Source organism: Ambystoma mexicanum, chromosome 1q, assembly GCF_040938575.1.
Source record: "Ambystoma mexicanum isolate Mex_15411 chromosome 1q, UKY_AmexF1_1, whole genome shotgun sequence".
NCBI lineage: Eukaryota > Metazoa > Chordata > Amphibia > Caudata > Ambystomatidae > Ambystoma > Ambystoma mexicanum.
Window position 1 is genome coordinate 93,773,015 of NC_090922.1, and position 13,540 is coordinate 93,786,554.

A 13,540-nucleotide genomic window follows, 5' to 3' on the forward strand; every position below is an offset into this window, starting at 1 on the left:
AGTGACTAGAGTACTCCTAGTTCCCCCCACCTCCATAGGTGCCACCCGCCTTCCCACACCAACGGCTCATATGTACTAGATATCTAAGCGTCCGATGCGTTCAAAGGGGACTGAGCTGAGGCACTGGAGAGGGGACCTTGGCAGGGTGTTCCGACGCCTGAGGCCGCGCCCCTGCGCTCTATACTAAAACTTTAAGGGGAAGCTCATTTTTTCGCTTTCAAAGGTTCCGGTACGGCCCCCATGTTGGGAGACGCCCACAAGGATGGAGGAAAGGGCACTATCAGTGCTGTAGTCTCTACGGTGAATCATTTTAATTTCTGCTTGATGCAGAAAGCATTTGATTTGATAAGCAGCCTTAATGGAAGGTTATGGCAAAGATTAATATATCTGAATGCTAAATCTATACTTCATGTGCAGTATGTACGCTCAGCCTTGCTAGAGTTGTATTGGGCAAATATTATTCAGCAGCATTTTCAATACAGAGGGGATTACCCTTTGTTTCCCATACTTTTTACTCTACAAATGGAGCGGTTTTCTGAATGTCTGTTTTATGTGACTATTGCATGGGTATTCATTTGCGTATTTATATATTTGTTTGCACTTTATTGTGGTGTACTGTAATTTCTGGGCCCTTCCAGAAGTCCCTGTGATATAAAATACTGGATGCTTTTTTTCATTCAAATATACATTTAATTTGTGTGGAAAGTGCTGAGCAAGGGATAAAACAACTGGTATTGCAGCCAGCATGGTGGAAAGTGCAAGGTTAAAGCGCAGACAAGGGGTGTCAAATAAGTGCAGGTAAGGGGACTGTAGGGTTGCAGATAAAGACCCAAGTGCAAGAGTTGCCAGGAGGCAGTGCAGGTGTGTGGCTGAGTGGGAAGGGACCTGGGCCGAAACCAGGTGTCCAGTGCCGAATCAGACAGATCAGCTGGGGAGAGGAAGAGTGAAGGCAGAAGCAGAGAGGAAGGTCTTGAGGTGTTTCCGGAACCGAAGATGGCTCTCCTCAAGTTTGAGGGCGGCCCCAGCCGAGGAAACCGATCTACTCCCAATTTGTTGCTTGGGGAAGCGACTGATCCTGAGGGAGTTGGAGGTAGAGGAGCGAAGTGCTCGAGTAGTAAGGTATTTACAGGGGGTGAGTTGAAGGTATTGTGGACACAGGGCCCAGGAAGCCTTGTGGACAATGCAAAGGGTTTTGAATTTAATCCTTGCAGCCACTGGGAGCCAATGGAAAGATTTCAAGGCTGGAGAGATACAACCCCAGGGGTTGAGGCCAAAGACAAGTCTCGCAGTCCTGTTCTTGATGAGTTGCAGAAGCTGGAGAGTAGAAGCAGGCAGATTTAGAAAGAGGCTGTTGCTTTAGTGTAGCCTAGAGAGAACCAGAGCTCTAGAGACAGTGACCTTCTGGGGGAAGGAGAGCAAAGGAAGAATAACTCTGAGGAGGTGAAGTTGGTAGTTTGACTTCTTAGAGACGTCAGAGGTGTGAGGAGAAAAGGAGCGTGTGGAGCTGAAGATGACCCTGAGGTTCTTAGCCTAACAGGTGGGAGCAGGAAGAGGTATAAGGGGCTACTGGCATTAAGGCAGAGATCATTGGCTGCACACCACTCCTGGATAACAGACAGTCAGAGATGAGAGAAGAAGTGGTGGCAGAGGGAAGCCTGAAAACGATTTGAGTGTCATCCGCATAGCACTGAAAGTTGGAGCAGAGAGCTGCGCTACGGTGGGTGAGAGGTGCCAGGTATTGGTTGAAAAGCAAAGGAGAGAGGTTAGACTCCTGGGTAACACCACAGGTAGAGAGTGAGATGGAGGAAAGGAAGGACCTAAGTTGGACCTTGGAGGGTCGATCAGCGAGGCAAGAGGTCAGCCAGGGCCTGATCGGTGACACCCAGGTTATCACGTAGATGGTTTAGCAGGATGGCATGGTTGACCATGTCAAAGGCAGAAGAGAGATCGAGTAGGATGAGGACAGAAGGGGTGTTAGAGTCGAGGTTGGAGAATAGGCCTTTACGGATGTTCAGGAGAACTGTTTCCGTGCTTCTGGCAGCTCTGAAGCCAGACTGACGGTCACGGAGACAACCTACAGAATCAGTGTGAAGATTAAGCTGGGAGATGGCCAGCTTTTCCAGGAGTATGCCCAGGAAAGGGAGTTATGGAGATTGGGCGAGAGTTAGCCAGGCATGAGGGGTCGGCTGTGGGTTTCTTGAGAAGAGGGTGAACAAGAGAGTTCAGAGGGGAGGGGGAAGGATCCCAAGGCAAAGGAGAGATTGCAGAAGTCGGCCAGAGCAGGAACAAGGGTGTCAATGTGGTCCTTGATGGTTTTGGACGAACAGGTAAGAACCTGTTGTGATGAGACTTTGATATATCGGTCTTGTCTGGAAATCTTGTTCCGGGAGAACAGAGGAAAGGAAGAGAAAGAGGGAGGGGGTGGCTGCACTAGGGCCAGAGGTAGCCTGTGAGAGAAGGGGAAAGAGGAGGAGAGGACCGACAGGATGTCCTGGTTTTTTTTTGTAGATGAAATGAGAGGCAAGGGTTGTGCAAAGGGCCTTGGAGGCGACGAGAGGTAGAGACTGTAGCAGGGTTGGCCACCTCCTTGCAGATTTTAGAGAGTTTGGACGAATTGTTAGATGCCGCAGAGACCCAGGCTTGGATGTGGGCTCTCTGCTTAGTTCGCACAAGGAGTCAGTATTGGAGCAGGCGGCAAGCCAGTTTGTTAGAGGATGTACAAGAAGCCTGCCATTTCCTCTCAGCTACACTACCCTCGCTTTTAAGGGTAGTTGGGTCAGAGTCGTACCAAGAGTTGCATTTGGCTTTGGGCACCAAGCAGATTCTCATGACGGGGGGGATACAACAGCAAGAGTATCGGAGGGTATCTGGTAATATTATCCCCACCAGTAATATCGCCATATAAATGGTTGTCGGGAACGGCCATAGGCGATGATATTGGAATAATTTTTGGGGTAAATGGGAGTGGATGTTCCGGGGGTGTCACCCACTCCTTTTAAAATAATATGGAGGTTGCAGGGATGTCCCCCGCAGGTTTAATGGGTTAATATTGCCGCACAAATATGGCACCATTCTTGTATGGCAATATTTTTGCCGGGATATTAGCACATGGAACCTATCATAGATAAAAGAGTAAAGCACTGAAAGGGCTGCGTCCGGATGTGAGTCAGCTGGAGGAGGCGGCGGAGAGAAAGTGGCAGCAAAATCCTCAATGGACTTGCGCTTCATGGGTCGGATGACCGAGAAGGTAGGTGGTAGTGGTGGAGTTGGCTTGGCCTGAGGGGACAAGGGGGAGAGATGGGAGGAAAGAAGGGAGTGATCACTCCAGGAGAGAGGAGTGGTCAGAAGGATGGCGAGGAGGAGGTCAGAGGAGATCAAAACATCCAGCATGTGCCCTGCAGTGAGAGAGTGGTCAGAGGGGAGAATAGAAAGAGAGATGCAGAGGTTGCGAAAGAGTCAAGAGGAGGAACAGGGAGCATCCAGATGGATGTTGAGGTCTCCAAGAAGGAGTTGAGTGTTGAGGCCAGGAGGGAGGAGGAGAGGTCCGCCCACTCAGAGGAAGGAGGTGATCTAACCAGGTGGCAGATACATAGGAGCCACGGTAAGAGATTTACCAGATGAGAGAGCCTGCAGACAAGGCATTCGAAAGAGTAGGCCTGCATAGGAATGACAAAGGCAGGAATCAATGCGGGGAACATCAGAGCTACACCCCTTCTGGATCGGTTGGATCTGTGCGCGGAGAGGGTCTTGTAGCCATCAGGGAGGAGGGTGTCAAAGCTTGTGATGGAGCTGGTTGTGAACTAGGTCTCGGTGAGACTGAGGACATCGAGGTCAAGCTCTTCGAGGAGGCGGCAGATGTCAGATAAAGTGTTTGATGGCTGAGCAAGAGTTGAGGGTGGCAATATGAAAAAGGTGGGGTGGGGTGAGAGAAAGAGTCTCTCTAAGCGCCACCCCTGGGGGCCTTAAAGTGGCAGCATGAGCCAAGAAGAGCAACAGAGGTGATGGAAGTTCACATGGGAATCCATGACAGTACCATGCTGTAGAACAATAGTTAGAGGTAAATAAACCTTCTCCAGCATGGGGTCTGGCATGGATTCACATGCTCATGAATAAAGATTAGACAGCTGTGTAAATACATAACCACAGGAGGTGGCAAGGCTCAACAGAAGCAACACTCACTTCTGGAACAGACTTGCATCAAATTAACAGGTTGCGTAGCACCGCTTGGCCAACTCGGGACTCCTCCCTGGAATCCCGGTCGATGAAGTAAAACCTTATGAAGGGGTGTGTGTGGACCTCCAAGTAACAGCCCTGCAGATGTCTAGCAGGGGCACAGCAGAGAAAAACACTGTTGTTGCTGCAATGGCTCTGGTGGAATCGGCTCTCGGCCAGCCTGGAAGGGGTCCGTTAGCCACCCGATGACAGTGCATGATGTAGCCCCAAAGTTACCTGGAGATGGAAGCCTTTGACAAGGCCTTTCTGTGATGCACAGGACCAAAATTGACGAACAGCTGAGAAGACTTCCGAGAGTTCCAAGTGCGTGCCACGTCAAACTTTAAGGAACGGGCAACATCCAGCGAATGGAAAAGCTCTGTATGCTGGAGACGATGGATTCGGGAAGAAAACAAGCAACAGCAAAGGTTCTTTGAGGTGGAACTCTGAGGGTACCTTCGGCATAAAGGTGGGGTGGGTGCGCAGTACCACTCTTGAAGCGTGGGAGGACCAATACAGCTGCTTGCAAGACAGGGCCTGGATCTCCCCGACCCACCTGGCCGAAGATCGCTACAAGGAAAGCCATCTTCCACGAAAAGAAACTTGTGCAGGACTTGACATGTTGGCTCAAATCGAGCCCCCATGAGCTATGTCAAAACCACATTGAGTTCCCAAGCTGGGGTAGGGGCCTTGAAGTTCAATAGTCCTTTGAGAATCTCCTTGACGAGTCTTTGCAACCACAGAGAAGGCCTAACCGGTGCCCTGCTGTAACCGGATATGGTGGCCAGGTGCACCTTGAGAGGGGCATGAGTAAGTCCAGCCTTGCCAAAGAAAGCCGGTATGGAAGGAGCTGCAGAGCCGTTATATGCAGCAGGATAATCTTTGAGGCTGGCACCTCACAGAGATACGCCTCCACTTATGGCTGTAGCAAGTCAACGTTGAAGAGGCCCTGGCCTTGATGAGGATGACCTTACAATCGGCAGGCAAAGCATAATGTCCAAACCCTAGGGCTGCAAGAGCCAGGCCCTGAGGTTCAGCGACGCTGGGTCGTGGTGCAGAATCGCACCTTCTCTGGACAGAAGCTCGAAGTTGCAGCAGCTGGATGGGCGGAACCAAAGACAGATGTAGCATTTACTTGGGTGCAGGAGGTGTCGATTATTTTGAGGACTGCAGTTGGCTTTTACAGCTAGCTCAAAGCCTCTGACGCCAGCATTCTAGACACCTCTCCAGACCTGGAATTTCAACAATCCCAGCCCTATGTTTATAATTTTTAAAGTTCAGGCTTTGGTGGAAAGATTCTTTGATAGCCTAGGATTGCAATCCTCCATGACTCCAGTGCAGGGTTTCGACTTCACTGATATTTTGGATGAAAGTCTATCGACTGAGCACAATATGCCTTTAAACCCGGATATTGCTGATCCTCTAACGGCTCTGTGGCACCATCCATGTTCTTTTCCCCCAGTCAGCGCCACTGTTTCTGGGAAATATAGGCTGGCTAGAGGAGACCCTTTATTCGTCCCCTCTCACCCTTCCCCAGAGGGGCTTGTTTGCTGGCTGCCACAGTCTCATCTAGACCAGGATCTTCCACTTCACCTCCTGACAGGGAAGTGAAAAAAAATGGATGCCCTAGCAAGAAAGCCTTCATTTCGGGTAGTATGGCTCTTAAAGCTACCAATGTCGCAAGCAGTTTTGCCAAGTACTTGTTTGGACAGCAGTTGAGAATTCTACGCAGTATGTCCAAGAAGGAGATGCACAAGGGCTTCCTACAGCTGGTGGGGGATGGGAAAGCGGGGGCCTGGCATTCACTGAGCACAGGCCTCGACATCGCTAACTATATGTGCTGTTATATGGCATCAGCAGTAACTCTGAGGAGGCAGGCCTATTTAAAAACATCTGTTTTTTCACCTAACGTTATCGAAGGCAATCTTCTGTTCAGCCAGAAAACTGGTGATACTTTAGAGAAATTTAAAGAATCCAAAATCGCTGCTAAATCTTTAAGCCTAGCTGAACAGCCGGCCAAACCTGCCTTCAGCTTCGCCTCTAGAGCACGGGGCTACAGGCGGTATTCTGCTTATGGCGGAAGAGCGCAGCTCCCACCAGCCAGGCGAGAGCAGAAGCATTTCTTGCGCTCTGAAAGGGGCAGAGGGGCTTCTAAAGGCAGCATCAGCAGGCCGAGGGGTGACTTCATCTTGGAAGCCGCTTTGACTTCCCCTCTCACACCATTCCGATTTGTGGACGGTTGATGGAGCACTTGCTCCAATGGCAAGGAATTACTTCCAATGCCTGGGCTCTTCAGTGCATGCAGTGGGGTTGTCTGCCATTTTTTAAGAAAATCTCGGGACAGACCACCGCCACCCCCAATCCAACCGGGACAGGAGCTCCAGGAAGAACTGCGAGTCCTGTTGTTGAGGGGTGCTGTGGAAGAGATACCTCCCGAGCAGAGAGCATCGGGTGATGTTCCCAGTATTTCCTGGTACCAAAGAAGGGAGGAGGTCTTCTGTTCCATTCTGGACATAAAGGCCTTGAACAAGTTCCTGAGGAAAGACAAATTCAGGATGATGACGTTGAGAGAAATTCTCCATGCCCTAGAACCACAGGATTGTCTGGTGTCATAAGACCTACAGGACCCTTATTTTCATGTGCAATCCATCCAAAGCGCAGAAAGTTCCTAAGGTTTACCTTAAGGGACATGCACAATGAGTTCAAGGTGCTTCCATTCCTTATTTCCTCCGCCCCTAGGGTCTTCACCAAGTTTGTGGCATTAATTACGGCTCAGGGATCCACATATTTCCATACCTGGCCGACTGGCTGATCGGAGGGAAGTCAGCGGTGCAGGCCTTGTCCCATTTAGAGGGCAACTGCTTGCTGCTACACAGGCTGGGCTCCAGTTCATCTGAGCAGTCCTAGACACCCGGGTTTGGAAAGCCTTCCCTCCCGAGGAGAGTCTCGTCCGCTCGATACAAATGGTCGACTTGTACCGGAACCATGCCACTCTTCCCTCCTCCGCCTCATAGGTCTCATAGCCTCCTACATTTTTTTAGTGCCAGAGGCCAGGCTGCGCATATGAGGAGTCAGTGGTCACAGCACCTCTGTGCTCTCTCGGATCGCCTTGGGGGGTCCGCTTCGGGGGTCAACAACCTGGCCTGGTGGGTGGAACGCAGCAGTCTCCTGGCGGGCGAACCCTTCTGGCCTCCTTGGACTCAGACCGGAGTGGTCACGGATGCATCTCTGAAGGGTTGGGGTGCTCACTGCGAGTATTTGCCAGTGAGCAGTCGTTGGTCAGCAACAGAAGCCGGGTGGCACATCAACAAGCTGGAGTTGCGAGCTGTCGGGCTTGCCCTGAAAGCATTTGCTCCGTATCTGCAGGGGAAGAATGTAGTCATTCTGACAGACAACACAGTGGCAATGCAATAGCTCAACTAACAAGGTGGGGTGCACTCCTCCTCCCTCTGCATGGAGGTGATGATGCCTTGGTTTTCGTTACTAGAGAAACGGATCTTGATCTCGGCAGTTCATCTGGCGGGCACAGAGAACAGTTTGGCGGATGCTCTGAGCAGGCAGAGCAGGGTCTCACACAAGTGCAAAGTGTGCCAGGATGTCCTAGGGGAGGACTTCTCTCTGGGGTACCACAGCTGTGGATCTGTTTGCAACGAGATCCAAGAGAAAATGCAGACTGTTTTGTTTGAGTGAATGCCTAGTGAACGGTGCACTGGGGGACTCGTTTTTGGTGGATTGGATCTTCCTTTTCCACTGTGCTTTCTCTCCGATTCCTGTCATTCCATGGGGTCTCCGGAGTTTGAAGACGTTTCGAGCGACCATGATCTTTATCACCCAGGACTGGGGGCGGAGAACATGGTACTCGGACCTCTTGGATCTGTCCATCTGTCCTCCTCACTGGTTGCCTAGGCAGCCAGATCTCCCAACCCATTCAGAATGTCGGATACTCCACCGGACCCCGGAATCCCTCAACCTACATGCTTGGCTCTTGAGAGGATGAGTTATGATGACTGGGACCTCTCTGAGAAAGTGTTTGAGGTGTTGCTCGCTACACGCGGACAGTCTACAATATCTTTGTACACGTGCAGGTCGGGAGGATCTGAGGTGTGGTGCAGGGAACGCAAGATTGACCCCATCTCATGCCCTACCACTACAGTGATGGAGTTCTTCCGTCACTGGCCTCAGCAGGCCTTCAGGTCTCCAGAGTCGAAGGATATTTGGTGGCCTTTTCTGTGTCTAAGAGATCCCCGGATAAAGGATCATTTTTGATGATCCTGATAATGAACAGTTCCTTAAAGGCCTTGTAAATGAGTTTCCGCCAATTCCCTTTATTGTCCCCGATTGGGACATTAATCTGGTATTGGCATTTGTGATGGTGGCTCCTTTTGAGCCTATGCATACTTGTTCTTTAAGACTCTTCTCTCTATAAAAACAGCCTTTTTGGTGGCTGTTACATTCGCATGGTGGGTGAGTGAGCTGCAGGCCTTATGCTGTAAGCCGCCCTTCCTGCAATTTTTCAGGGAGAAAGTCTCGCTCAGGGTAAGGCCTGGTTTCCTTCCCAAAGCTGTCTGAGTTCCACCTATCGCAATCCATCAACCTCCCGGTCATCTATCCTCCTCTGCATCCTTCTAAGGAGGAGGAGCAATTTAATTGCCTACATCCCAAAAGGGCTAAGTTAGTACATTGCAAAGAGGTCTGGGTTCAAAAGAGCTCACTAGCTCTTTGTTGCTTTTTCTTTAACCAGGAAGGGACTGCCAATAACAAAACAAACGCTGTCCTGCTGGATCATTTTCTGTGTAGGGGAATGCTACCAGTTCGCCAGAAAGGAATTACCGGCAGGCATCAGGGCTCATTTGACTAGCGGATTCTCAGCGTCAGTAGCATTACAGAGGGGAGTACCTGTTAGGGATGTTTACCGCACAGCAACATGGTCATCCCTTTATACTTTCGCTAAGCACTACACTCTTGATTTGGCTCGTACAGCTGATGCGCGATTTGGCAGGACAGTGCTGCAAAATTCCTTAGTCTAACTTTCTGCTTGCCTCCTTTATTTAGTGCTTTGGGAGTCTATCAGATGAGTTCTCTGCTGGAGAAACTCAATCCATTGAAGGAGAAATTACTTACCGTAATGTTTATTCTATGGATTCTTCTCCCGCAGATTCCCCATCTCCCCTCCCATCCGTCCCTGCTCAGAAAGTTGGTGGTTGGTGTGTATCTTCTTTCACATTGACTTTGTAATGGTCCTCAATGCCAGTTTTCTGTCCTTCCTGCCAAATGCTTTAGAAAAAAAGGATTTTTCTGACGCTACTTGTTAGTGTCTGTTGAAAATTCTTCCTCCTTCATAGGTTTATGGTTATTTCATTTTTTAACAGCTCATTAGCCTGCGATTCTCTGTTTTCCTATACAGTGTCATGTGCTTGGGGGGGGGGGGACTGAGGTGTGGAGCGTAGTGACAAAGAAGATATACTGCGCCTGATGTCGCATACGGGGCCGACGACCAGATGCCGAGCAAGATGGATCAACTATCAGCGGCCGGGTCAAGGTCCACTACGCCCTCTGTCGAAAATGTTCCAAAGCAATAAAACTGGATGGAATATCGATCAGATCAGGAATCTGCAGAAGAATCCATAGAAAGAACATTACGGTAAGTAATTTCTCCATCTCATATGAGTGATTGCTGTCCCTCCTCTCATGCTTGCCTTCTGATAGCAAAGGGACTTAAAATCTGTTTATCTGAAGAGGGATTGCATAGACAACAGAAGCCCTGTGTTTATGAAGCCATAATTTACAAAGGGTTTGTGTTTTCCTTAAACTCTCTTTTCTAGTAGAATGCTCTTCTAAATCTAGGGTATGATAAGACCGCGCTGCTGGAGAACACTGACTTCGGAAGTAAACAAATGGTAATATGGGTTAGTTGCTGTGGAAATCAAAGCCCCCTGTGAGTTCAAATTTGGGGTGAGTTTTCAGAACTCTTATATGGAAGACAACATTAGGCTTGTGAGAGCATAGTACATGAATCTCGCTCCTGTTGCACACTTGCATAGCTACAGAACTAAAAGGGCTTCTTTCCATGCTAGATCGTGTAAATCGCCTTTGTGCAGGGATTCCACTGTTTAGTTATTGTAATTGGATTTTATACTGTGCACATCACCACAATAACTGTCGTAAAACACTGAAACCTTGTCCAAATGGCAAACTGTGACCCCACCCAGGGTATAAGCAGACCATTGTCTTTGGGATGAAATGGAAACTGGAAAAGTAAGCAGTAAATGGCAAAGATGGTGCACGCCTGAGAGCAAAGCAGAACAGACACAACAAAAAGTGAAAGATAACAGAAGGTTGAGTGATAGTGATTGCTGGGATGCATGTATAGTATGTGGTTAGACCACATACTATACATGCAACAGGTCTTGAAAAGAATCAAGAATTCTCCATCGTGGACAAATCAATTTCCTTGTCATTTAGCAATGAAATGTGGTGTTGGTATTATTTAAAATCGAGTTATGGATGTGTGATGGCCATGAGATGTGCTCTAGAGTTCCTGAGACTTGTGGGGGATTTACAAACCACTTATTCGTAATGAGTTCCCTTATGAGGAATTCTCAAGAGTCCTGGTAATGCTGAGCCCGCTGACAGTTGTCAGAGCCAAGAGTTGGCTGTGTGCTGAATGAAGGTTGGGGGAAACAAAGGGACAATGCGACAAGGAATCGCACCACCCTGAGCCCTACTAGCATAGCTTCCAGTGGAGGGAAGAGTGAGTGTGACAGTTATATAACCAAATAGACTGACCTTTATTATTTGCTGTAAGTGACCCTAGGAAAGCATAATGAAGATGGTATTTGACTGTGCAGTGTTCAGGCTGGACCCCAGTGATTCATTACCTGAGGTAACCCTGTGTGTAGGGTGTTGCTTCACGAAAATGTTTTTTTCTGTTACAAAGCCCCCATACTATACAAATAGTCTAGCTGTATCCAATTCAGAAAGGTAGATGAACCTGACCCAATGACATTGTATTTACTTTTAAAGCACTGCTTGAAAATATGCTGGTCAAAACAATGAGTCATTTTACCTTTGCAGACCTGATCCCTTAATCCATGGCAATTATACAGCTATTTTGGGATGTGTAAGACTGAACTACTGTGAAGGCATCCCCCCCTCTACATGGTATTCATTATTAGACGGTGGACTCAACACTAATAATTTGTCATCTGTTATCAAAACTCTGATACGAATCTGGCGCTCAAACCCTGTTAAATCCTATGGGCAGCATAATCTCACTCCAAACCGGTGTGCCGCAAGAGCACCTCCAAAGCCTTCTCCAATAGTTCCATTCATTTAAGAATTACTGAATCCTTTTTGCTTTAACCAACCCGGAGACTGTCCCTTCCTTGGTTACACCCTGCCTCCATGACTGCGGGGCCCACATCAGGCAGGCCGTCCTATGCCACAGCTGCACCCCTCACTGAGCTGGAAAACCTATGCTGCCTCGATCATCTCCAGAGGCGTTGCTGGGGGGGGGGGGGATTTAGGGGGCTATAGCCCCGGGTCTTTTGGTTGTAGCCCCGGATAGAAGCTCAGGGGCTACAACCAAAAGGCTATAGCTAGCCCGAATCCCACCAGACCGGACATTAGCTTAGCCCCTGATCTTTCCTTGACCTAGCAACACCCCTGATCACCTCCCTCCACTTAAAGTGTGTGTTGGCCACTAACTCAGAAAAAGACATTCCAAGTGATCTCGTGTGACCTATCTGGAGGACATTCGGCCTATTGAGCCATGCTTTTATGTCTCTTTGAAACATGAGGCTGGAAGGGTTCACACAGCGCTGGCAGTAATAAATGAACTAGCTAGGTCACACTTGAAAAAGTCACCTAAACTCCCAAGTTTATTGTGCACAGAAACAATGCTCAAATGACATCTAGACTCCCTGCCAATGTTTCTTTGTCATTGAAATGGACTGGTGCTTCCTCTACAACGCTTTGCTCCCAATCAGACCATGTGCACTTGGCCAATGCAGAATAAAGAATGTGATGAGTGTTTTGTCCAGTGCCTCCACCCTGAGTTACAGTTACAGCCGTTCCCAAAATAGAAAGTGATCAACAGATGAGCTGTATTAAAAAGGCACTGAAAGGGGTCTGTTGAATGGGCGAGGTGAAAAGGGCTGAAGAAAGCAAGGTTATGATTAACTGTTGGGGGACTGTATTCTGTTGTGACGTCTTTGCTAAACTAGAGAAGGGCCTGTTCTCCGTCATTGGCTCTTTAATGGATTGACATGTTTTGAATATTCCACGCTGACAGGCTGGGAATCCTCGGTAACCTTGATATTATAGCCTACAATAAAAATGTTAGGCTCGTTTTCGAAGCCCACCGATGTCCTTTTGGGTGCATTCTGCCCCAACCAATGGGACGTTGAGTATCTAGCCCCACCCAGGAGGTCATCCACAGATTCTAACCGCACATCGTGCTGAGTCGTCCTCGAGACATTTTCTCCTGAGAAAAAATTAAAATCCTTAAATATTTCAAGAAACCTGCATTTTGCAAAAATACGTCTTTCAAAAGATAAGTGACCTTTTACTGGGAATGGAAGAAAAACGTAAAGGCCTTTTTTTTTTCATAGGGGTGATACTTGACTACACATTCGCTTCATGGTAACAACAATGTTTTGCGCCAGCTGGAGTTTCTGGTGAGAGCATCGCCTAGTCTGTTCCCAAAACCCCATCTATGCTTATAAGTCTTGTTCACAACATAAGAACTCATCAGCCCCCAACTTTAAACTCCCTCCCCTGCCCAGCCCACCCCGCCCTAAAACAAAACAGTACAGTACAGTTCTGCGTTGTCCACCCCTGTGGTGCATGTGCGGTGTTATGTCGGGCTGCCAGATTCCGCGCCTCCTCTCTGCCCGCCGTCATGCGCCCAGAGTTCTAGCTCAAGAATGCTCTCAATGGTCTTGGTCTAAAGTGTTGGGCTTTTCTGTCCTTGGCGAACTCTATAAAGGGATCCCATATTGCCAGACATTTCTGGTATTTCTCTTCCTTTAATGGTCCCACTTTCTCCATGGCCAGAATGTTCCAAATCTTGACCCACCAGCAGGCGGTTATAGGACCTTCCGCATTTTTCCAACTTTGGGCTAGGGTCACTCTTGCCGTCATTAGTAATTGAGTGATGATGGCAGCCGTATTTCCGGACGCCGGATACACCCCTTCTACCACCGCTCCTAATAATATCACTTTCGGATCGATTAAGAGTTGTCGCTCCGTTATCTCTTTTGTGCCTCAGGACCTCCTTCCAGTATATCTTTGCCTTGGGGCCTCGCATTGCCTACAACAGGTGGGG

At 48.7% G+C, this 13,540-nt stretch overlaps 1 protein-coding gene across 7 annotated transcripts in view; it reads left to right on the forward strand.

Moving 5' to 3' along the window:
• ANKRD11 (ankyrin repeat domain containing 11) overlaps positions 1 to 13,540 on the forward strand; it is a 1,995,649-nt gene that overhangs the window by 1,816,379 nt on the left and 165,730 nt on the right. The gene's annotated exons all lie outside the window — the stretch shown is intronic.